The 27,069-nt window shown below is 46.1% G+C and overlaps 1 protein-coding gene across 1 annotated transcript in view; it reads left to right on the top strand.

Moving 5' to 3' along the window:
- The window catches only part of dtd1 (D-aminoacyl-tRNA deacylase 1), a 223,332-nt gene extending 196,959 nt beyond the window's left edge, over positions 1–26,373 (top strand). Inside the window, exon 6 of the mRNA XM_078556575.1 lies at positions 26,143–26,373. The gene's annotated coding sequence lies outside the window, so the exon portion shown is untranslated. The remainder of the gene's footprint in view (positions 1–26,142) is intronic.
- Positions 26,374–27,069: the final 696 nt, after the last annotated feature.

Below are 27,069 nucleotides of genomic sequence, written 5' to 3'. Positions count from 1 at the left end.
TTTCTGTTTCCCAATAGCTTGAAAACTTTGATTAAATCACCCCATAACCTTCTCAAATCCAGGGAATACAACCCTAGTTGTTTAATCCCTCCTCATAGCTTGACCCTTTGGGTCCAGATATCATTCCAGTCAATCCACCCTCCTCCTAGGTCAATATATCCTTCCTTCCTAAGATGTGGTGCCCACAACTGCTCACAGTAACTCTAGCTGTGGTTTAACCAGAGCTTTGTACAGCTGAAGCATAGTTTCTTCCCTCTTGTATTCTCATCCTCTAGATAGAAAGGCCAGCATTAGCCTTTTGATTATTTTCTGTATCTGTTCATGAGATTTTAATAATCTGAGTACCTGGACCCCTAAGTCTCTTTGAACCTCTACTGTTCTCTAGCGTTTCACTATTTAGAAAGTAGCCCATTCTATACTTTTTGGGTCCAAAGTGGATGATCTTATGTTTGCCTACATTGAAATTATTTGCCACAGTTTTGCTTATTCACTTAATCTATCAATATCTCTTTGTAATTTTACATTTCCATCTACATAGAGGGAATGTATGACACAGAAACAGGCCCTTTGCCCATCTGGGCTATCCCAGCATCCTTGCTCCAGATAACTCTCCCTCTCACCTGTCTTCCTCTAACCCTATCCGTGTAACCTGATACTCTTTTCACCCTCATGTAACTTCTGCTGAAATGCATCTTTCTTATTCTTTCATGGGATGTGGGCAATGCCAGCATTTGTTGCCCATCCCTGATTGTCCTTGAACTGAGTGGCTTGCCACATCATTTCAGAGGGCAGTTAAGAGTCAACCACATTGCTGGAGGTTAGGAGTCACATGTAGGCCAGACCAGGTAAGGATTTCAGATTTCCTTCCATAAAGGACATTAGTGAACCAGATTTTTTTTTTGATTAATGTTTCATGGTCACCATTACTGAGACTAGCTTTTCAATTCCAGATTTTATTAATTGAATTTAAATTCCACCATCTGCTGTGGTGGGATTTGAACCCTTCTTCCCAGAACACTAGCCTGGGCCTCTGAATTACTAATCCAGCAACATTACCACTACACCACCATCTCCCCATGCTATTTGCCTACTTTGTAGGAATTCCACATTCTCACCACTCTCTGGGCAAAGCAGCCTCTCTTGTATTGGATTTATTAGCGACGACCTTATACCCATGACCTGTAGTTTTGAAGTCCCCTACAAGTCTCCTACGTTTTCAGTTTGGTTCAGTCTTTCCTGACAGTTTTGTTATCATTCTTGTAAATTTTCCTTGTAAAATTCCTTTTTAAGCAAACACTGGTGGGGGAAAGAGGCAAAGTAGCAGTGGCGACATTCGGCCCAGACCTGGGATTTTCCTGACCTGTGTTGCTCAATCCACCAAGTGTGCTTACAAACCGAGCCACAAAAGGTGCGCTTGTTTGGTTCTTACTTCAGCCCTGGAAGTGAAGTGGCCGAACATTCATCGTATTTCATATTTGGCTGGTTTATGTTGAAAAGTATGAGTCATACAAGCCGCGGGAATCCCCCTGGCAAGTTTGCCAGTTGTGTAAATAGAACACCCTGACATAACTTTGCCTTTGTGTGTTATTCTGTCGGTTTTAGTCATCATTTAAGCATTGCATCACCCATGGGCTACCATCTAGATCAAGAACAATTAAATCATCTTTTGACTGGTAATTTTGCTTTGAGTCAAAGCCCTTTAGTTTGGGAATTAATAGAATCCATAGATTCCCATCAACCTGTTCTTTAATAAACAGAAGCTCTTCATTGACGAGAAGATTTGATTTTGGGATTCTGGATGGATTCTTTATTAGACGAGGATTACCACCAGGTTAGGAAGAGTGAACTGACTCCTCTCTTTGCCCCACTCCTGAGTTGTTTAGAACATAGTTTGGATTTAAAAAGGTGATATTACCAATTCAATCCATATACTTAACTGTGTATGGCTTGTTGCAAGAAATAAGCCAGCCTGGTTCCTTAAGTTAACAAGTAAAGAGTTAGTTTTATTGCTAAAACTCACTCAGGTATAGATGCAGAAGTTGTTAACAAAAAGTTAACAAAATTATTAACAAATAAATCCAACTTCCCACCAATGCAAAAAAGCACACACACATACACAACACCCCCAAGCATGCACAAAAAAAGAGATAAAACTTCATAGAGTATCAGATCTTTAAACTTAGCCAATTAAAAAGTAAATTCAGAAAAAAATATTCATGAATTGTCTGGATGCTTGTTTACAGTTGAAGGGTCACTTTCCACATTCACTGTTGGTACCTGGGTTTCTCACTGAAACAGTCGCTCTGTAGTCATGGCATGTTGATTTGCTTTTCTCTTGGAGACAGTGGTGTTGATTTGGAATCCACCTTTAAGAACTCTCGGTCTGCAGCAATGAGATCTTCTGGTGGGTTTTCAAACCACAAACAGCCCAGCTTTGATGAGAGAAGTTTTAGAGAAAGAGTGAGGGTAAGGCTGTTGACCTTTCTGTCTCTATGGCAGTCTCACGCTGTTAGTTCGAATCCAGTGTATTTTACCCAAGAGCTGAGTCATGTGACCTCCCTCTGATTTCAGTCTGGGCTTATTTTAGCCATTGCCTCTGAGAGCTCCATAGATTCTGCCTCCATAAAGCAGCTTGCTTCCTTCACATAGTAGCTGCTGTAGGCCAGTGTCCTTTGTTTAATATATAATGTTGAATATAAAAATGTTCAATATATATATGTACAGCTGATGAAATTATAAATGAATATTCTATATAACATATCTTCATGACACAAGGGTATTAAGGGTTATGGAACCAAGGTGGGCAGATGGAATTAATCAACTGTGTGGACGAACAGAATCAAGGAGCTGAATGGCCTGGTCCTATATAACTGTACTTCTGCAACACAGCTCTACTGCAAAAGCAATTTCTTAATATCGTTCACCATTCATTCTGTTTCAGAATTCCCTGTCTTTAGTAGAGATTGGTTCATTTTGATTTGAAATGCAGGTGTTTTAGTTCAATTTGAGAATAACTCAGCACTGAACAGCAGGGTATAAAGCCCATACAAATGCTGCGGAGAGCTGGTTCTGAAAGAAGCCTTGTCTGCTTTTTGAAAGATTTATCTTGTAAATTAATTTAGTGTAAGGTGCTGGCGTTTATTAGTCGTAAATTGTTTTACGATCTTTTATCATGAGTTTTGTGAAAGCGATTACTTAATAAAGTGATTTGTTTTTAAAGTAAGTAATTACCATGACCAGTACAGTATTTATCCTGCAGCATTTCTTCTTTACATGCCATGCATGCACATTAGTCTGGTAACTATATAATTAAAGCCTAGATCGCTTGTCAAAAGGGCATGTGCTCAGGTTCTGCAACATTTGGAGTGAGTTTTCTTTCCAGGTTTTCAGGTAGAAGTGAGTGTGTCCCATGGAAGTTGGGGGGATTGGGGTGGGAGGGTGGGTGGGGGGGATTGGGGTGGGAGGGTGGGTGGGTGTTGTGTGGGGGGGGGTGGGCGGTGGTGGTGGGGAGGTGGAGCAGTGTGCCACAGCTGTATTCTGTACCCACAAGAGGTGCATGAGCAGCTAACCGACCAGGATTTGGGCAGCAGTGGGCCTCGAGGAGAAATGAATCACCTACAAGAAACCCCATCCCCAAAGCAAGGGCAGTTTTGGAAGTTCATTGGTCAAAAAACAAAACCAGGGAGATGGAGGTTGAGAAAAAGAGCAAACAAGGGAGGGGGGGAGAGAGAGAGAGAGAGAGAGAGAGTATATCAGGACCGGGAGGTAGATTTTTACATATCTAATGTTGAAGTCTTTTAGTGTAAACGATCTTTTTCTGTCTTACTATAATATACGCTGCACATGTTCGCATCCTGGGCGGGATTTTCTGGATGGCGGGGAATGCATCCACACCCATTCCAGTTGCCCCGCAGCCATTTAACATTCATTAATTGTCACAATTGGCGAGACTTCTGCCCCCATCTGGGGAGGAAGCCCCACCTTGGGGAGCTGCCGGCCAATCAGATGTAATCCCAGCAGCGCCATGTTCGAGCAGTGGCCACTGCTGGGACTACAGCCAGAACGTGAAGAAGAGGAGGTTATGGAGGCCGGATGGAAGCTGAGTCCGGGGTATCGGCGGGGCCTAGTTGGCAGGCCCAAGTGAGGGGAGTGAGTTGGCTGAGGTTGAAGGGGGGGTGGTGGTGGTGCGGTCAGTTTTGAGAGGCTACGGGGGGGAAGGGTAAAGGGAGTTATGACCTTGGAGGATTGGGAGGGGAAGGTTACAGGGGATCCCCAAAGAAAGTACCCCCCATTTTGCCCGACACCAGCCTGCAGCTAAAGCTGCCTGGCTACCCACTTAGCCTGGGCCCCCCACCTGCCATGGGTAAAATAGCAGCAGGGACAGGATGAGGCACTTAAGCAGCCATTAATTGGCCACTAACGGGTCTTAATAGGCCCAAGGGTGAGCAGGCTGCCAGATGCCTCCAACATCACCCCTGTAAAATTACTGACATGCCGGGGGGGCAGGTGGGGAGGCGGCGGGTGGGCCACATGGTGCATTTTATGAGCCAAACCCGCCAATGGAGAGCCGTAAAATTCTGCCCCCCGAGTCTTGCATTTCAGTGGTCACATTTTAGCACCCTATTTTGATTTGCTGAATGTCTCTCTGTTCTGTACAAACCCCAGTTCTCCTCTGACCCACCATTGCTCCGTACATGCTGGTATCTCTGCCCCTCTCTCTCCCCCATTACAACACAACAATCCGGCTGTACCTGCCCAGGCACTTTACTTTGAACCATCCCCCTGCATTAAATAGACTCTCAGTATTGCACCATTCTCATTGTAACATTCTGTTCAAATGTTAAGCTCAGCAATCCAAACTCAACACTGCAGCTTTCAAAATACCCAAGTACTTGTATTCTTCCCGCATTCATACATTAAAGAAGTCGAATTTACTAACAATGTTTTTCTAATATATTACACTTAACATCTTCTCAAAACCAATCCATGGGGAAAAGTGTCAGATCATTGAGTGGTTTTACAGCACAGATGGAGTCCATTCACCCGTCGAGTCCGTGCTAGCTCTCACTAAGACAAACCAGCTAGCCCCCCTCACCCGCTGTCTCCCCCTAGCCCTGCAAATTAAGGATTTAATTAACTCCGTTTTGAAAGCCATGATTGAAACTGCTTCCAACACACCCTCAAGCAGTGTATTCATAGAAACATAGAAAATAGCAGCAGGAGTAGGTCATTCGGCCCTTTGAGCCTGCTCCACCATCCAGTATGATCATGGCTGACCCTCTATCACACTCCATACCCCCACCCTCTCCCTGTACCCCTTGACGCCTTTGGAGTCTAGAAATCTATCCATTTCGTTCTTAAATATATTCAGTGACTTGGCCTCCATAGCCCTCTGTGGTAGAGAATCCCATAGTTTCACCTCCCTCTGAGTGAAGAAATTTCTCCTCATCTCAGTCCTAAATGGCCTACCCTGTATCCTGAGACTGTGACCCCTTGTTCTAGACCCCCCCCAGCCAGAGGAACCATCATTCCTGCACTCAGCCTGTCCAGCCCTGTCAGAATTTTATACGTTTCAATGAGATCCCCTCTCATGTTTCTAAACTCCAGTGAATACAGGCCAAGTCTACCCAGTCTCTCCTCAAAAGACAAGATCCTAACCACTCTCTGCATAAGAAAGTTTGTCCTCTGACCTGACTCCTAGGATCCGTTGCCATGGGTCCCCAGCCTCCACCTCATGCCTCTAATTTGTGCTCTTAATCCAGCCGGCCAAGCGGTCAACCTGCGGTGATTTATTTAAATATGGCACCACCGTTAGGATCACGCAGAACGCGTTTTGCAGCATTGCAGCCACGTTATAAATATAAATCACACCATTGCCAAAACTCCCCTTCTGGCATTACCAGTCCTGAAGCAGATTGAGCTGCTGTTTATCATGTCAGATCCGACCACCTTGTGTTGTTAACCCCACGTGATGACAAAGCCACAAGGGCTGTACTGCACACGGGAAACCGAGTCTGGTCAGGCCAGTCTCAGATTGGCGTGTAACTTGGTTATAAAGTGACAGTGTGCTGGCAATCATTACAGAAACACCTTTCAGAATGGGCTTTCAAATGGCCCTCCAACTCTCGGGCCTGAATTTCTCGGCATGGGCGCACATCTCTCGTGACGTGCCGTGGAATGGAGCGGGATAATGCCGGGAGTGGTTCCCGACGTCAATGTGATATTTCGGTGGGCGGGCATGCCCCAATGTTGGCAGACCGCCCGACGTCAATGAAAGGGGCAATTTGGCCAATTAAAAGGGCAATGCACAGCAATTTTAAGCAGCAGGGGCTGGACGGGCAGGCGGGGAACTCACACTTAGGGCTTTCTAAATCCAGGGCAGGATATAAGGCTGAGGATGGAGGAAAGAGTGTGGAGGTAGGAGTAAACATTTCGTGTGTATGTCTGGACTCTCTTGATTGCTCTGCTTGAACTACGTTGCTCATAGTTTCTGGAGGTAAGGAGACTCCTGTCCTTAAAGAGGCATTTACAGGCTGGCCATAGCATCATTGAGTCTGAACCTCAGCATCCAATAGTCTAACAATGTCAACTGGAGGCTCTTCCTCAACTGAGGGGGAAAGGAGGCCAGCTGGTCGGAGGCAGCATCAGCGTATCTGCCCACAACACCAAGCAGCCCATCCTGAAGGGATTGAAGGCCAGTGAGGCTTGCAAGGGAGAAGGGGCCAGCGGAGGTGCCATTACCCTGTTGGTAGAATATATAGAATTAGATCCAACTACCTGGGCAGAGATGCAGCCCAGAAGGATCCGTCTCTTAAGGTAGAGAGTGACTTCCACCTATGGAATGATTGGGCCTGAGATCGCATGTGTTGTGGGGCACCCTAGACCTGTGGTGCTGAAAGTGACCGTTGCCCTCAATTTTTATGCTTCCAGGGTCCTGTAGGGGATCTCTGCGGTGCGTCACAATCTGTAGCACACAGCTGCTTAAAGCTCGTCACAGACACGCTCCTCAGAACAGATGAGGACAGCCAGGCAGAGCGTGCAAGAGGATTTGCAGCTATTGCTGGCTTCCCTAAGATTCAGGGTGTCATTAATTGCCCCCGTGTGGCGATCAAAGCACCTGCTGGAGAGCCAGAGGCCTTTGTGAATTGTAAAGCTCGCTCAATGTCCAGCTTATGTATGACCATCAGTGGCTGATCCTACAGGTTTGTGCAAGCTATCCTGGGAGATGCCATGGCTTTTACATTTTCCGGCACTCCCAGGTTCCAAGGCTTTTCATCCTGCATTCGTGGATGACTGGCTGATAGGGGATAAAGGATACCCTCTGAAAAGATGGCTGATGACGCCAATAAGACACACGGCCTCGCACACGGGCCATAATCGAGAGGACGATTGGGCTGCTCAAAATGAGTATCCATTGCCTGGACCGTTCTGGGGGATCTCTTCGATATGCACCAGATCATGTGTTGCTCCCTGTGGTTGTATGCTGCACCCTGCACAATCTGGCTCTCTCTCTCAGGGAGATCAGCTGGAGGAGGAAGACTGGGATGGACAGCCACAGACATTTGAATTTTTTTTTATTCGTTATTGGGATGTGGGCTCACTGGCTAGACCAGCATTTATTACCCATCCCCAGTTCAGAGGGTATTTAAGATTCAACCACATTGCTATGGGTCCAGAGTCACTTGTAGACCAGACCAGATAAGGATGGCAGATTTCCTTCACTAAAGGGCATTAGTGAACCAGATGGGTTTTTACAACTATTGACAATGATTTCATGGTCATCATTAATTCCAGATTTTTATTGAATTTAAATTCCACCATGGCAGGATCCCCAGAGCATCGAACCTGGGTCCCTAGAGCATTACTCTGGGTCTCTGGATTACTAGTCCAGCGACAATACCACTACACCATCACCTCCCCAGATCCCACACAGACTCCGAGGAAGTACCTGCACAGCCACAGGGCTATGCTGAGGAGCCAACAGGACAGCAGCTTTTGGGAGCCAGGGAGACCAGGAAAGCTCTCATTCAGGGGAGCTCCCAGTCGGCTTCGAAAGTCCTCATTCCATCTCATTGAAAAGCTGCAGTTACATATCGCTCAGGCTGCGTAAACTCCTCCTGACAGTCTGTTTGTCCTGGGCCTCCTCCGGAAAAGAGCAATCATGTTCAATTACTTTTTTGGATTGAGTTGCAGGCCTTCTAACTTAATGGGACTCATAGCACAAGAAGGACTTGTGATATGAAGTAACAATTTAATAAAGTGATGCGAAACAACAATACACAAGTCACACAGCTAAACATTTCATCCCTGATTGCCCCTTCTTGTGTTTACTGTGATTTCTTAAACCATTTACGGGTGCTTTGTCTTGTGCTCCCTCATCGCTGGCTCAGTGGTGGCAGGCTGTTGGCTCAGATTCCCCATTGGCCTGGATGACCTTGGCAGGCATCCTCTGGTTGCCGGAGGCTGCGAGGGCCCCAACTGGGCGGGAGAGTCCTGCACAGTGGCGGGACACTCCTCAGTCATTGTGCTATCTTCAGATGAAATGGTTGCTGGCAGAGGGGCGGAGGAGCTGCTGTCATCATCAGGTGCGCCCTGAGAGGAGCCCTCCGATGGAGAGAGCTGCTGCTCATCCTCCAACATGAGGGTTGCCCGGACCTCCCTGCTCGCCATAGGCGGTTGAGCAGCTAGCAGAGACACCAGATGCCTCATCCATCTCTCACATTGGCAGTGACCTGCTGAGGATCTCTCGATGGAGGATGTCATGCGTTCAGAGCTGAGGGTGACCGTAGTGGCTCAGGCTCCGCATAGGCTCCTCTGTTGTATGAACCATGGCACACAAATCCTCAGGAACCTCTGCCAGATCTCCACGTACCTCCTGCTGGACATCCAGCTGCTGCTGCCTGATGGACAACTGCAGAGACTCGTCATCTGCCTGGGGCTCAGCATCTTCCTGGTCTCCAACTCTGCTCTGACTGTCAGAGTCCTGGGAATTCTCAATCTCCGACAGCTGCTCATGCGAATGTGACATGCCTTCCCCAGTATGTGCAGCCATCTGTGCCGACATGCTCAACCCCACCGAGGTGCCAGCACCTGAGGTGGTGTGAGGTGCAGAGCGAGGATGTGACACTACAGCATCTGAGGGTCACTCCTCCTCCGAGGTTAATGGTGGACCATCTGGATCCTCTGATGGATGAAAAACAGCAGTGAGTATCCTTGAGCATTGAAAAAGCAGCGTAAGTAGCCACTGCTGCACCCTGCACATGGGCATTGTGCAATTCAAACATTAACTGACGCAAGAACATAGAGGAACAGTGGACATAACCTTGCACTCCTTGCCCTGGTGCCCTCCATTTCTGAGGTCGCCCCCACTTCCCCACCCCCCCCCCCGATTAAAAGCGTGTCCCCTTCACTCTTACCCTCCTCAGAAGCCCCACCACTCCTCGACCAGTGAATCTCACCCCCGATCACAAGCCACCTCTAAAATGTGCTCCATCGACATCAGCACAGCCAGATTTGGGACTCCACCAGCAGTATAGCTGTGTTCCATCGCATTGTGCTTCCTCTCCCCCTGTGAAGACAAGAGTAAGCTCATGAGTCCCTTTTCTATATGGCTGAGGTTTACATGCTCCTCCCCACCATCGCTGGTCAATGTGCCCAGTACATTGCAGCACTTCCCCCTCCTAGCCATCCTGCTTAGTTCTAGACAGCCTTTTGGGCACGGGCCCCCTTTGCATCTGGAGCTGATCGTGTACCAGCTTCCAGCCCCACCGAATGCATGCCCACACATATACATTCATTCAAGATGCAAAGGGGTTTCTTTACTCGCCCTTGCAGAGCAGAGAAGGTCATTCACCCTCTTCCAACACTGCATCCAGGTCCCACGAGCAATCCCACGGCTGCTCACTATAGCTGCCTCCTCTGTCCAGGCCTCCTTGCAGACACGCGGCCATCATGTGGCGGCAGTATCTCCCGTCACTCACTGACTGACTGCTTGCACACCCTCCTGCGGGTATTGGAGAAACGAGGGGCTGCTTGGATGCTGCCATTTCCGTTGCCATTTTCTTGGCTTGGTCCTCCTGGTCGACATGACACAAACCCTTTGACAAGTCGGGGCTGCCTTTGAGTCCGGATTGCAAAAATTGACTGTCTCCGGCCACCGCACAAACTCCCACATTGGTGCCCTTGGTCTTCCCCGTGCCCTTACAGGTGCCCTTTTAAATCCCCCTGCCCGCAGTTACCTTCATGTAGAAGGCTGCCCTGTTCAGGCCCCTGTCCTTTGAAAAGCAGGTATGTTTTTGATGGGGAGATTAATGAAGCTAACCATTGCGTTGAAATTTCTAATATCACATCTGGATTAACTGTGGCTGGCTATACGACATGATTCCTGTTATGCTGAGGAAGCTGACTGGTAGCTCTCTCTCGAGGGACAGTGTCAGGGAGATCATTAAAATCTTCTCTGTGAGTGGAACATAAATTATTTGACAACTGGGCATAACATGCTTATGTCACATCCTTAAGGCTATCAGTACCATTGGCTGGATTGGATGGTTTTCAGTGGGGTGAGGGAGGCGGGGCAGAAAGTGGGTTGTCCACTCGCCCCGCCCCCACCGCCTAGGCTCGGCGAATCAAGCGTCGGATGGCCAATTGGTGGTCGTCCAGCGGGAAGGCGGCCAATGAGAACGGGGGGCTCGGCGCCCAATTGGGAGCCTAGGCCGGGTGTGGGGGGTGGGGGAGGTGGTCAGGTGGGAGAGGGGTCACGCCGTGAACAGGAAGTCAGTCACAGCCAATTTAAAGGCCCCCTGCCCTCTCAACCTCTCCTTATTTCTAATGGCAGCCTCCAAACAGTGAATAGCTGAAGTCAGGATACATACAGACGCAGCCACAGAATCGGCAACGAAAAATTGCATACAAAAACAGAAAATGCTGGAAAAACTCAGCAGGTCTAACAACATCTGTGGAGAGAAAGACAGAGTTAACGTTTCCTGTCCGTATGATTCTTCTTCAGAACTAAAGAGAAGTAAAGATGTGATGAAATTTATACTGTTTAAGGGGAGTGGAGCAGGTGAAGCTGGATAGAAGGCAAGTGATAGGTGGGGGTAAAGGAGAGATTGCCAAAGATGTCATGGACAAATGGACAAAGGGGTGTTAATGACAGTGGTAAGGGCTAAAGGAGGTGCTGATGGTGGCATTAAGGTCAGAAAGCAGAATGTGATAATAGCAGGACAAGGGTAAGTACTCTGGAAAGACTGGGCCTCTCATAAGCTCTATAGTTGTTAATTGGTTATTTAAAATGGCGGGTGAGCTTTCGATTTCCGCGCCCGCTCGTCGTCCATAACAACGCAGACTGGCGTGATGACGTTGGATTGCCGACCTGTTGCCACCACGCTGTATTTTACCTGCACGTGGAGGGGTAGACCCTTTGCGGCTGTAAAATCCATCCCCACGTTTCTGCCATTAGATTCTCCGGGTGAATTTGAAGGGCCGACGGTTTGCTATTCCTGCTGAGGTTGTGAGGCAACTGGCCCGAAATTCCTGGCTATTAGCTTCAAACGAATTTGCCCCAGGGAGATATGTTGAACACCTACTGGGTCTGTGCTTTCCCCACACTGGGATTCTCTGCATCTCACTGCCCCCAACTATTTCTCTCTCCCTCTCTTTGGCTTCAATGCTAACCACCAACCCCCACCAACTCCCACCTCTTCCCCCCAGAACGGGTGGTGGGGAGGAGTGGGCGGGGGTAAGGGAAAGAGGTTAAAATCTTAAATATGGGGAACGTGTCCCCAACACGGTGTGAGTGTGCCTGCAGCCTTTTTAATGGCCGTGGATATCGGGGTAGCCCATGGAGATGAGGAACGCTTTGTTAGCATATTTAACCTGGGCTCCAGCAGCGCAATCCCATTTTAAAATTTACTGCTGCTCTGTCGATAGGGAAACCCGTCTGTGTAAGGAGGCAGGAGCTGCCGACTCCACATCCCAGTGGGCCAGGAGCAGCTGGGAAACCCTGTCGAGGACGTCTCTCCAGTAGTGAGCCCTCACGCACAGGCCCAATGGCCTTTCTCTCTTCTTCCAGCCCTGCTACTGGGGCCCATCCCTGGCCGCAGTCTCCAGTCACTGGATTTCTCTGCTGGCCACCTAGCCTGATGCTAATGGGCAGGAAATGGAACTCCTGCCATTGTGCATGCCAGGACCTCGGTTCCTTCAGCCTCCCCCAAACCCTGCCCACCACCCCAAAAATACTGGGGCACTTCCCGCTCTTCCCTGTAAGTTGTTAATCCCCTAGCTCTTCGGTTGCCCTGGATGTCTCCCATACGTGTTCCTGTAGACGATGAGCAAGCGGGTGTCTTGTCCTACAGTGCGGGGGGAGAAAAATGCAGGTTGGAGGGAGCATTGAACCTGAGGCTCATGGCCTAGTAGGTTGCCATGGGATTACATCATAGACCAATTCTGATGTAGATTAGAATTAGAATTGCGGAGCCACTGTACTCCAGTGCTGCCATCAGCTAATCAACGTAAGAATTAGGAGCAGGTATTTGGTCCCCCTCAAGCCTTGCTCTGCCATTCAATAAGATCATGGCTGATCTGATGTGGCCTCAACTCCACTTTCCTGCCTGTCGCCCATATCCTTCGGCTCCACTGTTAATCAAAAATCTAACTCAGCCTTGGATATATTCAATGGCCCAGCCTCCACTGCTCTCTGAGGAAGAGAATTTGACAGACTAACGACCCTCTGAGAGAAAAAGTTCTTTTTATCTCAGTCTTAAATGGGAGACCCCTAATTTTTAAACTGTGTCCCTTAGTTCTAGGTTCCCCCACAAGGGGGAACATCCTCTCAGCATCCACCTTGTTAAGTCCTCTCAGGATCTTACATGTTTCGGTAAGACCATTCTTTTCTTTATTCTAAACTCCAGTGAGTACAGGCCCAATCTGCTCAACCTTTGCTCATAGGATAACCCCTGCATTCCAGGAATCAGTCGGGTGAACCTTCCCTGAACTACTCCTAATGCAATTAAACCCTTTCTTAAGTAAGGAGACCAAAATCATACACAATGCTCCAGATGCAGACTAACTAAGGGCCTGTACGGCTGCAGCAACACTTCCCTACTTTTATATTCGATTCCTCTTGCAATAAATAGCAATGCTCCACTCAACATCATTATTATATTCCTGTGATTTCACACAACAATGGCACGTGGTAGTGGATGAAAAACGTTTTCTAGCAGAGAAGGAGGCTATTCGGCCCATCATATCCATGCCAGCTCTCTGCAAGAGGAGCTCAGGCATGTCCCATTCCCCCGCCCCACAAATCTTTTCTCTTCAGATACTTATCCAATTCCCTTTTGAAATGGCTGATTGAATCTCCCTCCACCGCACTCTCAGGCAGTGCATTCCAGATTATAGCATCTTGCAATGGTTATTGCCGAGGAGGCCATTCAGCCTGTTCTGTCTGTGCCAGTTCTCTGCAAGGGCAACTCACATAGTCCCACTCATCCGCATTTTTTCCACAGCCCTGCAAATTATTCCCTTTCCCAAGAATTATCCTATTCTCTTCAGAAGGCTTTGATTGATTCTTCCTCCACCACATTCTCAGACAGTACCTTCCAGATCCTAACCACTCTCTGCGGGGAAAAAAGTTTTCCTCATGTCACCATTGCCTCCAGGAGCTCCTTTGTGAATTTTTCTGCCCCAAGATTGGGTGCAAAAATGGGTTAAAATCAAGCCTGATTGAGTGCTTCCAATCTGTCCTCCATTGACCTGATTGGTTCTAACGGTCTTCAGTCCAACCTATCAGTCACAGCTTCTAAATGATGTGATTTGTTCTTCCAGCCTCCAGTGCTGCCTGATTGGTTGATGGTAACAGCTTCCCTTCTTAGTAATGTTGAGATCCTTCAAGATGAAAGGATGTTTCTCTACTCTTTCATCCTGTCTGACATAGCCCTGCCATTTAATTCTCTATTCCTATTTATATATCAACTAAATTGGAAGAGTTTGAATTTAAAACATAGGAAAGATGCACTCTGCTGGCTAGAAATAAATGGAAACTGGTGACTTGATTTAAAATATTTAATCACTGTAAACAATAGTATACCACAGTGTTATGACATGGCAGGTGGTATGTGCCAGGCTGACCAAATCCCAGAGGGAAACTTGGCCACGCTATCACAACAATGTTGCAATTTGTATTTATTATGAGAAGGTTTATGCACTGAAGTCAGAAATAATGAGTCCTCTACCCCCTTTAGAGATTTTAACAATTAAATTAAAACAATTATTGACAAAAGAAAAGAAAACTTAAACGCACAAGATTTCCGTTACACAGTTAATCTTAACCTTATAAAAATTCTCAAAACTTCTACTTAACTGGACTCCCAACTACACACTCCTTTCAGGCAACAGACCAAAATAGATGACTAATCTATAAAACACCCAGCAAGATTACCACGAGCACACACTGTTACTGTAAGGGACTATTTCACAGTTTCTTTCTCCCTCTCGCTCAACAGTGAAACTCCAAAGGCTTTTAACACAATCTTGGTTACTGCAACAGCAAACTTCTCCAGGGTGGCTTTTCCCACAAGTCTGTTTCATAAAGTGCGCCTTTCAAGATCTCACACAGTCACACCCATATAGCTTTCCATCTTTTAAAAAATATATTTCTCCCTTTTGATCTGTAAATCCCATTGTTTCACCCTGTCTTTGGAAGTTACTTTTCCCAGAATATAAAAATCTTTCATGTTGTCATTATGACCAGCACTTTTGGGAAAAATAAACTTTGACTTTGTTAGCTTGCCAGTTTTAAACATCCTACTATGTCCCTTTGAAAAGCCGATTACCTAAAAATGTAAATTCCATTTGACTTAGCTTGTCCATTAGCATTTCAAATACCTGTTTTTTACACTTAACCCCTTTGATGATTGAAACCTTGCAGCCTAACAGCCTGCAGTTTACTTAACTTATTCACATACACACAAACATAAGCTTGCTTTAAAGTATCCCACAGCAATATCAGGAAAAATATGATAGTTCCTTTACAACAGAATTAATCTTTCAATCAGCACAACCATCCGAGTTTCTTAAAAGTTTCCCAGATTTGCATCCAAAGCACTCACAGCCAAACTTGTCTCAACATCAGCTTCTGTAGGGGAACTACTTCTGAGGAGGGTTTGGTATCACTTTTGTAAGAATTTCTTTTTAAAGAGGTATCCCTCTGCCCATGAGGGCCCCATGCTCAGGGTTACAAGTGGGCAACAGTGGAACCAGCAAACCAAACCACTCGCTGCTTAAAATCGCTTTTCCTCATGCTGCCTTTGGTTCTGCCATTTCTGGGTTTTATGCTACACAGTCTACTATTGTGCAGCATAATTGACAATTCCATAAGTGCACCTCATACCCCTTCTTATCCCGAGTGTGCCTTTTCCTGCCCAATATATTGGTAAGCAATAACAAAACTCAGCCCTTGTGATCATACTCCAGTTTACTGGGAAGTACCACTCAACCTCAGGTAATTCTTCTTAACTGTGGAAGATGGATTGAATATACAATCTATATAGATTCAGGCTATTATTTAACAGAAAATTTATTAACAAAGAGGTGAATGAACAATGCTCATCGTGACAATGCATTTCTAATATTTTCTAGATGTCGTTCTCTTTCACAAACACTTCTCTGAACTTTAAACATAACAAGTTACCTGAAAATGGTTGTCCTCTTTCTATAGTGAAGTGCTTTTTCTGCTGCTTTGAGCTGACTTGCTGGGTTTAGGCAATCCCAGGTTAACTTAATGTTCAGCATTTATTGCCCATCCCTAATTGTCCTTGAGAAGGTGGTGATGAGCTGCCTTCTTGAACTGCTGCAGTCCCTGTGGTGTAGGTACACCCGCAGTACTGCCAGGGAAGGCATTAGAGGATTTTGACCCAGCGACAGTGAAGGAACAATGATATATTTCCAAGTCAGGATGGTGAGTGGCTTGGAGAGGAACTTCCAGGTGGTGGTGTTCCCATCTATCTGTTGCCCTTGTCCTTCTAGATGGTAGCGGTCGTGGGTTTGGAAGGTGCTGTCTACGGAGCCTTGGTGAGTTCCTGCAGTGTATCTTGTAGGCGGTACACACTGTGGCCACTGTGTATTGGCGCTGGAGGGAGTAAATGTTTGTGGAGGGGGTGCCAATGAAGCAGGCTGCTTTGTCCTGGATGGTGTCAAGCTTTTTGAGTGTTGTTGGACCTATAGTCATCCAGGCAAGTGGAGAGTATTCCATCATATTCCTGACTTGTGCCTTGTAGATGTGGGCAGGCCTTGGGGAGTCAGGAGGTGAGTTTCTCGTCACAGGATTCCTAGCCTCTGACCTGTTCTTGTAGCTACAGTATTTATATGGCTAGTCCAGTTCAATTTCTGGCCAATGGTAACTTCCAGGATGTTGGTAGCGGGGGATTCAGTGACGGTTATGCCATTGAATGTCAAGAGGCAATGGTTAGATTCTCTCTCAATGGAGATGGTCATTGCCTGACACTTGTGTGGTGAGAATGTTACTTGCCACTTGTCAGCCCAGACCTGGATATTGCCCAGGTCTTGCTACATTTGGATGTGGACTGCTTCAGTATCTGAGGAGTCACGAATGGTGTTGAACATTGTGCAATCATCAGCAAACATCCCCACTCCTGACCTTACGATGGAAGGAAGGTCGTTGTTGAAGCAGCTGAAGATAGTTGGGCCTAGGACACTACCCTGAGGATCTCCTGCAGTGATGTCCTGGAGCTGAGATGATTGACCTCCAACAACCACAATCATCTTCCTTTGTGCTAGGTATGACTCCAACCAGCAGAGAGATTTCCCCCTGATGCCCATTGACTCCAGTTTTGCTAGGGCTCCTTGATGCCACACTCGGTCAAATGCTGCCTTGATGTAAAGGGCAGTCACTCTCGCCTCACCTCTGGAGCTCAGCTCTTTTGTCCATGTTTGAACCAAGGCTGTTATGAGGTCAGGAGCTGACTTTCCCCGGCGTCCAAACTGAGCGTCAGTGAGCAGGTTATTGCTAAGCAAGTGCCACTTGAAAGCACTGTTGATGATCCCTTCCATCACTTTACTGATGATCGAGAGTAGAATGATGGGGCGGTAATTGTCCAGGTTGGATTTTTCCTGCTTTTTTATTACAGATGTACCTGAGCAATTTTTCACATTACCAGGTGGATGCCAGTGTTGTAGCTGTATTGGAACAACTTGGCTAGGGGCATGGCAAGTTCCTGAACACAAGTCTTTAGTACTATTGCCTGAATATTGTTAGGGCCCATAGTCTTTGCAGTATCCAGTGCCTTCAGCCGTTTCTTGATATCATGTGGAGTGATTTGAATTGGCTAATGATGGGCATCCATGATGCTGGGGACCTCTGGAGGAGGCCGAGATGGATCCTCCATTCGACACTTCTGGCTGAAGATTGTTGCAAATGCTTCAGCCTTATCTTTTGCACTGATGTGCTGGGCTCCACCATCATTGAGGATGGGGATATTTGTGGAGCCTCCTCCTCCAGTGTGTTGTTTAATTGTCCACCACCATTCACGACTGGATGTGGCAGTACTACAGAGCTTAGATCTGATCTGTTGGTTGCATGGTAGCTTAGCTTGGTCTATAACTTGCTGCTTATGCTGTTTGGCATGCAAACAGTCTTGTGTTGTAGCTTCAACAGATTGACACTTCATTTTTAGGTATGCCTGGTGCTGCTTCTGGCATTCTCCAACAAGAGAGAATCTAACCATCGCCCCTTGACATTCAATGGCATTACCATCGCTGAGTCACCCATTATCAACATCCTGGGCATGACCATTTTCAGAAATTGAACTGGACTAGCCATATAAAACTGTGGCTGCACAAGCAGGTCAGAGGCTAGGAATCCTGTGCCAGGTAACTCTACTCCTGACTTCCCAAAGCCTGTCCACCATCTACAAGGCACAAGTCAGGAGTGTGATGGAATACCCTCCATTTGCCTGGATGTGTGCAGCTCCAACAACACTCAAAAATCTTGACACCATCCGGGACAAAACAGTCCCTTTGATTGGCACCCCATCCACAAACATTCACTCCCTCCACCACCGACGCACAGTGGCAGCAGTGTGTACCATCTACAAGATGCACTGCAGAAACTCACCAAGGCTCCTTAGGCACTGCCTTCCAAACGCACGACCACTACCACCTAGGAGGACAAGGGCAGCAGACACATGGGAACACCACCACCTGGAACTTCCCCTCCAAGCCACTCACCATCCTAACTTAGAAATATATCACCGTTCCTTCTCTGTCGCTGGGTCAAAATCCTGGAACTCCCTCCCTAATAGCAGTGTGGGTATACCTACACCATGTGGACTGCAGTTCAAGAAGGCAGCTCACCACCCCCTTCCCAAGGGCAATAAATGCTGGTCTAGCCAGCGATGCTCACATCTCATAAATGATTAAAAGAAAATGCTCTCTTGTATTCTTCATTGAGCCAGGGTTGATCCCCTGGCTTGGTGTTAATGGTAGAGTGGGGGATATGCTGGGCCATGAGGTTACAGATTGTGGTTGGGTACAATTTTTGGGGAGGCAGTGGCATAGTGGTATTGTCACTGGGTTAGTATTCCAGAGACCCAGGGTAATGCTTTGGGGACCCGGGTTCGAATCCCACCACAGAAGATGGTGAAATTTGAATTCAATAAAAATCTGAACCATGAAACAATTGTTGTAAAAACCCATCTGGTTCACTAATATCCTTTAGGGAAGGGAAATCTGCTGTCCTTACCTGGTCTACCCTACATGTAACTCCAGACCCACAGCAATGTGATTGATGAGGGCAATTAAGGATGGGCAATAAATGTTTGCCTAGCCAGTGACACCCGTATCCCATGAACAAATAATTAAAAAAAAATTCTGATGATGTCCCACAGCGTTGCATGGTTGCCCAGTCATGAGTTGCTAGGTCTGTTCACGATGGTAGTGTTACACAACAAGACGGAAGGTATCCTCAATGGGAAGACGGGACTTCATCTCCACAAGGACTGTGTGGTGGTTACTCCTAGGGATGCTGTCATGGACAGATGCATCTGCGGCAAGCAGGTTGGTGGGGATGAGGCCAAGTATGTTTCTCCCTCTTGTTGGTTCCCTGACCACCCACTACAGACCCAGTCTAGCAGCTGTGTCCTTTAGGACTTGGCCAGCTGGGTCTGTAGTGGTGCTACTGAGCCACTCTTGGTGATGGACTTTGAAGTCCCTCACCCAGAGTATATTCTGCGCCCTTGCCACCCTCAGTGCTTCCTCCAAGTGGTGTTCAACATGGAGGAGGGACGGTACGTGGTAATCCTTGCCCATGTTTTACCTGATGCCATGAGACTTCATGGGGTCCGGAGTTGATGTTGAGGCCTCCCAGGGTAACTCTCTCCCGACCTCTGCTGGGTCTGTCCTGCCGATGGGATAGTGATGGCGGTGTCTGGGACATTATCTGTAATACGTGATTCCGTGAGGATGACTATGTTAGAAAGTTGCTTGATTAGTCTGTGAGATAGCTCTCCCAGTTTTGGCACTAGCCCCCAGATGTTAGTAGGGAGGACTTTGCAGTGTCAACAAGGCTGAGTTTGCTGTTGTTGTTTCCGGTGTCTAGGTTGATGCCGGGTGGTCCGTCCAGTTCCCTTCCTTTCAGACTTTGTAGCGGTTTGATACAACTGGTTGGCTTATTAGGCCATTTCAGAGGGCAGTTAAGAGTCAACCACATTGCTGTGGATTTGGACTCACATGTCGGATAGCAGATTCCTATCCCTAAAGGACCTTAGTGAACCTGATGGGTTTTTTATGACAATTGACAACGGTTTCATGGTCATATGGACATATTGGTGGATTTGGCAGATGAAGTTAAATGCAGAGAAGTGTGAGGTGATTAATCTTGGCAGGAAGAATGTGGAGAGACAGTATAAAATAAAGGGAGAAACTCTAAAGGTGGTGCAGGAACAAAGGGACCTTGGTGTATATGTACATAAGTCATTGAAGGTGGCAAGGCATGTTGAGTACAGTTAATAAAGCATATAGGTTTTATTAGTAGGGACATTGAGTACAAGAGTAAGGAGGTCATGCTAAACTTATATAAGACACTAGTTAGGCCTCATCTGGAGTATTGCGTCCAGTTCTGGGTGCCATACTTGAGGAAGGATGTGAAGGCATTGGAGAGAGTACAGAGGTTCACAAAAATGATTCCCGGGATGAAGAACTGTAGATATGAGGATAGATTGGAGAGGTTGGGACTGTTTTCCTTGGAGAATAGAAGGCTGAGGGGAGACTTGATAGAGGTATTCAAGATAAGGGGTATGGACAGGGTAAATAGCGAGAAGCTGTTCCCAAACAAGAGAGCATCAAAAACTAGAGGGCACAGGTTCAAAATCATGGGCGAAAGGAGAAGTGATGTGAGGCAAAATTTTTTGACCCAGTGGGTGGTTTGAGTCTGGAACAAACTTCCTGAAAGGGTGGTGGAGGCAGATTCAATCGAAATATTCAAAAAGGAATTGGATTGTTATCTGAAAAGAGAGAATATGCAAGGTTACGGGGATAAGTTAGGGGAGTGGGACTAGGTAGAATACTCTTTCAGAAAGCCAGTGCAGACTTGATGGGCTGAATGGCCTCCTTCTGCACTGTGTAAAGATTCTGTGATTAGACTTTATTTAGAATTCAAATTTTATCATCTGCCACAGTGGAATTTGAACCTAGGCCCCCCAGGGCACTACCCTGGGTCTTTGGATTATTAGTCCAGTGACAATACCACTACGCCACTGCCTCTCATTGACCTTCTAGCTATATAGTGCCTCATTGTAGAAAGCTGTACCAAAACCTCACACAAGGTAACAGACACACATGGATGCCGAGCCAAAGAAGGAGATTTAAGAGGGCTCTTGGCGGAAGAACTTTAAAGGCAGCTACGAATTGTGGGGTGAGAAGAGGAATGCAGGAGAGACTAATGGAGAGTTTGTCAGGGTTGTGAGAGGTCTGCAGGAGTTACATGATCCTCATGGATGCTTTAGGCAGAAGACCCCTGAGTAAATTGGGCTTGTATTCTCTGGAATTCAGAAGAATGAGAGGCAATCTAATTGAATACATTTAAGGCTGGGGTAGACAGATTTTTGGGCTCTCAGGGAATTAAGGGATGTGGGGAGTGGGCGGGAAAATGGAGTTGAAGCCCTAGATCAGCCATGATCGTATTGAATGGCGAAGCAGGCTCGATGGGCCCTGTGGTCTACTCCTGCTCCTAGTTCTCGTTTAAGACCTAACATCCAGGGTTCCTCTTCTGACTTCTCTTGTGTAAATCAGTTTACTCCTCCAGAGGTGGGTAGGGAGAGGACAGAGGCCTTGGTTGCTTTCTGCCGCCTCCTTCATGTGACCTACCTCTTTTAAATCAAATAGCCTGAAAAATCCTCAAAGTCTTGTTTCTTTATCCCATGATTAGACGGCAGATCCAGTCAAACCTTGCCCCTCACGAAGGTTAATTTTCCACATCTGACTTTGAACCCTTGTGCACCCGCAGAGTTGTCTGGTAAAGCCAGTGTACATCTGTCACATAAATGTCATTTCGTTTCTCCCTGTGGAATAAATTAAAACAAATATTTGATCTACCATCTGCCCAGTCCCATGACATGACCTCAGGATTCCTGAAATGCAATGATTTTCTCGTGGCCTGACTCACCATTTATGTAACTGTACCCTGGAGAGAAAGATAAAAGAGCTCAGTGCATATTTCTGACCGGCATTTATTTTACGGTGAGACAGGGTTTGTTTTTATTGAATTAAATTAATAATTCAGTTGAAACCTTTACTTCAGACTCCACTGTCCCAACCTATCTGAAGAGCTAAATTCATCTTTCACTCTTGGGGCTGCAGGAGCAAGAAAGACGTCAAGTTTTAGTTTAAGTTTTGGTGTGAGTTTACAAACTGTGGGAGAGGGTGCACTGAATCACAGAATCGTTATGGCACAGAAGGAGGCCATTTGGTCCGTCGTGTCTATACTGGCCCTCTGAATGAGCCAATCACCTAGTTCCATTTGCCCGCCTTCTCCCTGTAACCCTGCACATTCTTTCTTTTCAGATAAGTCTAATACCCTTTTGAATGTTTCAGTAGAACCTGCCTCCACCAAACTTTCAGGCAGTGCATTCCAAACCCTAACCACTCGCTGCATGAAAAAGTTTCTTCTCATATCACTTTTGCTTCTTTTACTAATTACATTAAACCTGTTCCCTCTCGTTCTCGATCTTTTCATGAGTGGGAAGAGTTTCTCCCTATCTACTCTGTCCAGAAAGTCACTCTTCAGGGCAACAACCCTTGGTGAACTGCACTCGAACATTGTTATTGTATCTCCGGGGCCTGGGTGTGAATCCTGTCCTGTCGAAAATGATGAAAACCTTCTCTTCATGATTCTAAATGGAATTAGTTCCGACTGTCTCGTCCCATTGCCTAGTACCCCAGGACTCCGCGCTAAATTGAATTTATACTTGGAAGTGCCAATGGAGATGGCTGATGTGTGAACTGAGCATTCCAGGAAACATGGCTGAGATTTTATTTAGTGCATTGCTTAGATCAGTGGCTCTCAAACTTTTTCATCCGCGGACGAGTTAGGTGGTCCTACCCCTACCCGTTTTCGCTTGCCTCCTCAAGAAAGGCTAATCAGAATTGAAGGGCGAGAATGGCACTGCCAGTGAGGTGATGCCTGGTTCCAAGCTTGGAAAGCTTCAGTCTCGTGTCGAGCTCCACGTTCAGCCAGTTTCTCCTCTTTGCTTTCAGCCTCACAAGTGTTGGGAATCCAGCGTCGCAGTTGGATGTTGTAACAGTAACAAAGCTTGCTTATAAAGTTACATTTGTCGTTACCTGCGCTTTTGACAACTTGTGCCAAGCAACGCGGGAGCTGCACTGGTTGTGTGATGCCTCATGAGTGATGGGGAGAGGGGCTGTGGCCTGCTCTTGTGCAGTGCCTCAGCCATGGCGTTGCACGTCAGCGACTTGCATTTTGGAGCAGCCTGCGGACCACCTGGAGGACCCTCGCAGACCACACTTTGAGAACCACTGGCTTAGGTAAAGTAGAGTGAGTTTGGCCTGCAGTCATACTACCGACATTGCAGCATCAGTGGAGTTCAAGGGATTTGCCACAGCAGTGCCCAAGCGCCGTGTAACTGGGGCAATAAACCAGAAAGTGGACATTCAGGCTAGTATTACCTCTGTCCCTATAGTGATTGGTGCTGCATTCCTCCTCTTCATACCCCATTAGTTTGTGCACTGGGTGTATAATAGAGACAGATTGTAAATGTCCAGTTGACCTGCTAGCCTGTAGGACTGGGAGCTTCTTTCAGCCATTCGGCAAAACACTTTGACTTTGGTAAAACCCGGTGAGTGCCACCGTCATATATTGTTCCGTGTTCTGTAGAGAGACCATTTCCCCAGTCAGAAACAGCTTGTGCAATGAATGAATTAATGTTGAATGGGCTGTTTAAATGATATGACAGTTGTCTATTCTTCCCACCTGCCCCCCCCGCCCCCCCGGCCCGCACCCTGCCCCTCCCCCCACCCAGCCGCCTCCCCCAACTTGTACATTTCCATCAGGCATTGAATAGAGAAGATGGTTCTCCTCTCATCAAGTCAAGTCTTACAATATGGCGAGATGGAGGCATTGATAGTTGAAGGAATTAGTTGTACTTCTGTTACTTAAGGCTCATTTGAAGAACATTTCATTTGGCGCAGCTGGTATTTTGCCTGCCACTACTTCAAGGGACTTGAAGCAAGTTGTTCAATAGTGTCATACATGGGCTTATTACTATCAGTGGAATAGTTAAGAATGTTTTCCATAGGCATAGGCACTGCTTACCCATTCACTAAATGAGGGCACAATATAGCACCCTATCATGAAAACCTAGAAGCCATGATTGGTCACTGATAAATTCAATAAAGAATTCGAGATAAATGTCTTTACTCAGAGAGTGGTTAGGATGTGGAACTCACTGGCACAAGGAGCAATTGAAGTGAATAGCATAAGACAGTTTGAGAGAGGGATTAAAAATGCATACGGCATCCTGGGCTTTATCAATAGGGGCAGGGAGTACAAAAACAATGTTATGATAAATATGTATAAAACACTGGGTTCTGCCTCAAGTGGAGTTTTGCATCCAGTTCTAACCACCATAATTTAGGAAGGAGATGAAGGCATTAGACAGGGTGCAGAAAAAATTCACGAGGGTTGAGAAACTTCAGTGATGTAGAGAGATTGGATAAGTTGAGAATATTCTCCTTGGAGAAGAGAAGGTTGAGAGGAAATTATTTGATAGAAGTATTCAACATCATGGGGGGATCTAGACAGAGTAGATAGGGAGAAACTGTATCCAATGGTGGGAAGATTGAGAACCAGAGGGCACAGATTTAACATAATTGGCAAGAGAAGCAGTGGCGACCTGAGGAAAAACTTTTTCACACAGCGAGTGGTTAGGTTCTGGGAGTGCACTGCCTGAGAGTGTGGTGGAGGCAGGGTCAATTGAGGCATATAAGAGGCAATTAGATCATCATCTGGAAAGGAAAAATGCGCAGGGCTACGGGGTGAACGGGGAGGGTAGTGGCACTAGATGAATTGCTCCTTCAAAGGGCCAGAACAGACTTGATGGGACGAATGGCATGCTTCTGTGCTGTAATGATTCTACGTATTTAAAGGGAAGCTAAATAAACACACAAGGAAGAAAGGAATAGAAGAATATGTTGATAGAGTGAGATGAAGTAGGGTGGACAGAGGCTCATTGCTTCTCCTACATCCTATTCCTCAGGAAAACAATAATGTAACATATTGGTTCCCACTGACCCTTCAACTACTTGCAGCTGGAACATAACAGCCTGGGACACGATGGAATTGGTGAACAGTATAAATTACATAAGAATGTAAGAAATAAGGAACGGGAGTAGGCCATTCAGCCGTTTGAGCCTGGACCACCATCCAATAAGATCATAGTTGATCTTTTATCTCAACTCCACTTTCCCTATCTATCTCCATTTTTCCACCAATCCCCTTAGTGGTTAAAAATCCAGCAATTTCACCCTTGAAAGTGCCCAACAAGTGAACATCCATAACTCTCTGGGGTAGAAACAGGTTAGCAAGCTGGGCATCACTTGCTTTTCATCCCTCACACCCGAGTGTGCGTCCTTATTTGAAAAGCGCAATATTTGTTAGCTCTAAGCTGAAAATTATGATTCGGTTCACTCTTTAATGTTGAGTCTTAACACCTTTCTGAAAAAAAGTAGGAAAATTGCGACAGTCTAAAGTGCTACTGGAATTCTTAAATGGAAATCATTTAGAGGAGCTTTGTTGTTCTGTGCGTTGATAGGTGTAGTTTGCATTATGCGGAAATTGTTACTGCAGGTCTAATCACCTTCAATCCTGTTGCACTCGAGCAAGTCCAAACTGAGGCTGTACTGGGAAATCTAGCACAGCTCTGTACCCAGGTTCTGAAAACCAGCGTGGATATTTTGAACGCTCGATGACAAACATGTCAGCTGATACATATTAATTTTTGTCATTTTTTCCATTTGCTTTTTCCAGTCGTTAATAAATTTGGGGAAACAGTAGCGTAGTGGTAATCTCACTGGGCTAATAATCCAGGGGCCTAGGCTAATGCCCTGGAGACATGGGTTCAAATCCTACCACAGCAGCTGGTGGAATTTGAATTCAATTAATAAATCTGGAATATGAAGCTAGTCTCAGTAACGGTGACCATGATCGATTGTTGTAAAAACCCATCTGGTTTCCTAATCCCCTTGAGGGAAGGAAATCTGCCATCCTTACCTGGTCTGGCCTACATGTGACTGCAGACCCATGGTAATGTGGTTGACTCTTAAACTGCTCTCTGAAATGGTCTAGGAAGCCACTCAGTTCCAGGGCAATTAGGGATGGGCAACAAATGCGGTCCTTGCCCGTGATGCCCACATCCCATGAAAGAATAAAGAAAGCTGTAATTGGTGATGTGAATTTAGTAATGGTTTTGTAAATGTCTATAATGTACATCTATACAAAGGTTAAGCCACTGCTCAATTTATTTAGATGCACCTAAGCCAGGGGGTTAAAATACAAGATTAAATATGAGATAAAAACATGCCATTCGTTCATTAACATTTTCTCTTCTCCTAAAGTAAACTGCAGGTTTTAAAAGACTTTCTTTTGGGGACACTGCACTGGATTATGGATCCCTCCTGAGTTCGTGGAATATTCAGACTGCATTGACCTCCACTTATTATATCAGATGTGGATAATAGAACAAAAGAGGAAGAAGGGAAACAAAACCAAAGAGTGACCAAGCTCTTGAATTCTGAAATGTAGTTAATGAATAAAGTTGTTCAGAAATGAGTCCCGTGAATCCTTAACTCTGATCGCTTTTGTGATTTTTCAAAATACCTTTCATAATATTTTTATATGTTTCGTTTTCCACGAGACATTGGATGGTGGTGGGTGGTTCCTGTGATAGTTGCCCCAGTATAGCACAACATTGGGTTGGACGTAGTACCATTTAGAGCTTGTACTGTAGGCCATGGGGCACAGTTAAGGGCAACCATCTAACCAGACTTGGGTAATCAGCCAGTTATCGAACTGAAACCCAGTGTAAAAAGATCGAGGACTGACTATCCAACTGGTTCATTAAATGCTGTGGCAACAGGTTCTGCTCTGCTACCTATTGAAAACTCCAGGTATTTTCTAGCACTAGATCAGTGTAAGGTATTGGGAAAGCATCACCTAAAGAAAGCTTCTGTTCCCTTTCTATGTATAGTTGCTTGACTGTGTATTGTATCTTCAGTAGAGGATTTTCTTGTTAGGATTTTGTGCTTAAAACAGTAGAACTTACAGAGCTTGAGAAAACAGAATACTCCATTAATAGTCGCAGCATTTCCACATAGCTCCTCATCTCTTCCCCTTCCCAATAGATCCTTCCTACTTTTGTTGCCCCGTGTAGTATGGTTGCATAGAATTATAGGAAGTTAAAAACAGAGGAACTATAAAAGAGATATGAAAGACGCAGAATAAGCATGAAGCACAAAAGAGGAAATCATTTTGAGAAATCACTA

Source organism: Cetorhinus maximus, chromosome 14, assembly GCF_964194155.1.
Source record: "Cetorhinus maximus chromosome 14, sCetMax3.hap1.1, whole genome shotgun sequence".
Classification (NCBI taxonomy): Eukaryota; Metazoa; Chordata; class Chondrichthyes; order Lamniformes; family Cetorhinidae; genus Cetorhinus; species Cetorhinus maximus.
This window is presented reverse-complemented; position numbering and strand designations above follow the sequence as displayed.